This window comes from Sitophilus oryzae, unplaced genomic scaffold (assembly GCF_002938485.1).
Source record: "Sitophilus oryzae breed Bouriz unplaced genomic scaffold, Soryzae_2.0 scaffold_1507_pilon_pilon, whole genome shotgun sequence".
NCBI lineage: Eukaryota > Metazoa > Arthropoda > Insecta > Coleoptera > Curculionidae > Sitophilus > Sitophilus oryzae.
Genome location: NW_022146178.1, coordinates 1,683,026 through 1,686,915, shown reverse-complemented (window position 1 = coordinate 1,686,915; position 3,890 = coordinate 1,683,026). Strand labels below are relative to the sequence as shown.

At 34.8% G+C, this 3,890-nt stretch overlaps 1 long non-coding RNA gene across 1 annotated transcript; it reads right to left on the bottom strand.

Moving 5' to 3' along the window:
- Positions 1 to 1,365: 1,365 nt before the first annotated feature.
- LOC115878258 lies at positions 1,366 to 1,674 on the bottom strand. Its single transcript, XR_004049484.1, has 2 exons — positions 1,564 to 1,674; positions 1,366 to 1,405 (listed from the first exon to the last, which is right to left on the bottom strand). It is a non-coding gene; the product is annotated as an uncharacterized LOC115878258 (long non-coding RNA).
- Positions 1,675 to 3,890: the final 2,216 nt, after the last annotated feature.

The following is a 3,890-nucleotide window of genomic DNA, read 5'->3' as shown; positions in this document are numbered from 1 at the left end:
TTTCACCACTGTGAGAAAATCTACAAAATTAAATAGTTATTTTTTGTAAACACTGCTGCGTTAAGCCAACGGAGACTAATTGTCAGCAGTGGGTTACTAATAAAAAAAAATGCGTAACGGACAAAAAATGCTCAACGTTTTGGAAAGTATATCTCTTTCCGTCGTCAGAAGCCAAAAAAATACAAAGAAAAAAACTATTGGCTGTACTTAAACTGCCGTTAAACGGTAACATACTGAAATGCCGTTAATAGGTATGACGTCGTTGATGTGACGCACTTGACGGCTTTTTAATGTTTTGGTTAAAATGCCGTCGAACGGTCGTGTACTAAAATGCCGTTAATCATTAATGCAGAGTAGGCTACTGATTAATACTTAATAATTTGTAATGTAATGTTGTCCAAAATCCGTCATGGCTTATTCTGAATAAAATTAACTTGGAACGGTGTATATGTAGGTAGACGTATATGTTGCCGTTGTAGGTTTGAAAATGTATTTGCGATAAAATGTAATATATGGCATTGGTTTTCAGGTTTTTATTGCAAATTATAAACTGACAACTTAAAAATAATACTACGTCAACTTAAAAATAATAATGCTACAGATAGCATTCTCTGCAAAACCACAGTTTTGATTTAGGTCGCTTAGTCAATCCTGCACAACAGATATGTCTCCATAGATTAGATATCGCTAGACTTACCTTATCATGTGGATATCAACAGCCTCATCAAGAACGGCATGTGATATTTTTTCGGGGAGCATTTTAAAGTCTACAGTTTCAAGAAATTTCCCACTTGTGATGTCTCTAACGATGTTACGATCCTTAACGAAGCAATTCAGGATTACATTTGGTTTTTCATGATAGGATTGTTTAGCAAATGCTACAGTACATCTTTTCTTTTTCTTTGGTAGTCCTATGACTGTTAAGTCCTGTCCTTTTGGACGTCCTCGTTTTTTATTGAAACAGGCATCTTAATTGTTGTCAAAGCGAAATCATTGACTTCAACTATTTGATGGCACTGGTTGTTGACGTCATTTAAAACTGAATCACTAATATAGGAAAGTTGATGCGCTTCATCTCGTCATTTCCTCCTCTATAACCAGCTCGTTACAAAACTCAGGTGCTTCCACAGGTGACTAACCAAGAGTTGATGTATTTCTATTATCTAATATGAGCGCTTCACTCATATTGTTTCTGTCTTGAAGGTCCGTCTCGTCACAAACCTCAGAGTGTTCCACAGAAGACTGATTTTTTACTTTCAAATACAACTGCATCATCATAAATTATATGTAGCATCTACAGCAAGAAATTCTGGAAAAGCCTTCATTGTACTTTTCATGGTTGGACTTTGAATGAAAAGTCCTCTGAAATTATTGTCTTCGTCTCGCAAAACAGCTACATTGGCACCTGAAAACAGAGTAGTTATTGGGACTAATAAGACCATAATAGAATATTTTAGTTTACCGTATTTAGCTTTAAGTATATTTAAGCAGCCATCTAAGTTTTTTTTCTTGATTGATCAGATATCTTTATATTTGTTAAATCTTGTAAAGTAACAATTTTACCAGTACTTTCTTGAACTTTTTGCTGTATCATTTTTCTATTGGCCTTCATATTCAAATAATCCTTGACGCTTTCCTTCATGTTACTGGAAAGTTTTCTTTGGCTAGGGTTATGTGCATGTAGAGCCTACAAAATATATCTTTTATGAATAAAATACTGTTCAAGCAAGAATTCTAAAAGCATACTATATGCCAACTAATCTGTAAACTTACCTTCGAAGTGACATGATTGTGCTTCATTTGAACCGATGTTACCTCGAGTGCTTTTCCATCAGACGATGCTTTGAATCTTGCATGTACTGGGCAATGTTCTTTAAATGTCCCAGACTGTCAAATTTTTTTCCCACTGCCCTTAAACTTGATTAACGGCATTTTAGTACGCGACCATTCGACGGCATTTTAACCAATGCATTAAAAAGCCGTCAAGTGCGTCACATCAACGACGTCATATCTATTAACCGCATTTCAGTAGGCTACCGTTTAACGGCAGTTTAAGTACAGCGAAAACTATTTAATATATCAAATGCAACTATTCGAGAACACTTTAGTTTTTTTAAAACAGGTACGTCTAAAAAAACTTGTTAAACTGTTCTGTTAAAATCACATTATGACGATGGAAAGAACTTTCCGAAACATTAAGCATTTTTTTGCCCGTTAGTCAAATTGTTTTATTAGTGAGCCACTGCTGACAATTAGTCTCCGTTGGATTACCGCAGCAATGTTTACAAAAAATAACTATTTAATTTTGTAGATCTTACAGTAGCCCAAATGCCCATAGGACTTTTTTGGAGAAATGAACCCATCGCAGAGGTATAGACATTTCTTACTTTTTAAATTGTTTCATACATTTGAATGATATAATATGAAGAACCCAGAGGAAAAACATGATAAGCGCCATTTTACTTATTTTACAGGAGAGCACCGTGTTCGGTTCCGTGTGGATAGAAAGTCTAATTTATTTAAACATTATATATTTTACACTAAGTAACAAAACAATAACAATTAAACTACTTAAAGAAGTATTTACAACTTATTTACTATTTATCTAAAAGGAATTTATTTTGAAATTAGCGCGGTAACTGTACGCGTCGACCGATTGTTTCTGTCCTCCTCAGGCCCGAGGCGTCGGGTTATTTTTGAGAGAAACAGGCAATCCAGATTTTACTCGAATGTTTTTAGCCGCCCAGATTATTCTGTTCGTTCTCGAACGACGGCGGGGTCTATTAGGTTTGGCCGAGTCCACACGAGTCCGCAACAATATAATTTATAACTTATTGCCCTGCAGAGGTTATACATTTTGTAGGGACCAGTTAGACCTACCATAATATTGTAAAATCATAAAAATTGGCGCTTATCAAGTTTTTCTCCTGTAACCTTCATATGTTAAAAAATTGTTAAAATACAATTTTTCATATTCTTTCAGGAAGGACTTACCTAGTAGAAGAATGGGCCAAAGAAAGCAAACGTAACAGGAGCTGGAGAATTTTGGGAAAGACCAATAGCAAGCTTATCCATTTCCTTGGGTAAATACCAGAGATATGGAAGTGGGAGAATGAGCTTCGACGAGTGCGCATCCAAATTTTTGTCGACGGCAAGATGGCAGACATCTTCCAGGTCTCGCTGTCACTTCCCCTCTTTAATTGACATCTGTTTGTTTTGTTTTGTTTTTCGTTTGTGTTGTTACCTAGTTAAAATTTATTATCTCAATTATTCTAAACACTAATTCAAAAAGGCTTGTTGTATATTCATAGTCATTCTAAGAAAGCTAATACGCCGGGAATAATGATTAGTTTTCATGTGTAAGTTTATACAACATAATCGTGTTTACAGATGATTTAAACTGTTTATTTTTAGTTTTCCTAAAGGCAATTTGTAAAAATCGTGATTGTAATTGGGAATGGTCAAAAATAAGTGTATGATGTGGCCATTTAAAGAGGATGCTTTTATTACGTGTGGAGGAAGAAGATACTTGGAATCAATGTTCGTGCTTCTGTAAAACAGTGCACTCTCATAGTGTCCATGAAAGCACAAGTTCAAGTGTACCAGAAGTATATCAAATAAGATTGGTCCTTACTTGACAAGAAGATTATTTGGAGGAAAAGAAAACATAAGATAGGGTATTTTAATCGAACAGCAAAAATTTAACACTTTTATTGTAAAGTTTGTTGTAGGTAGTTGTAGTTTTGTGCTAAATATTTCTAACATTAGCAGCAGCCGTGTTCAGAGTGTCAAGAGGAGGAGAATTCAGTTAATTAGATTTATGCACAGTTACAGGTATGAAGGCTTTTTCAAACATAGTATCGAGTTCTATAGTCAACATTTTTAGTATT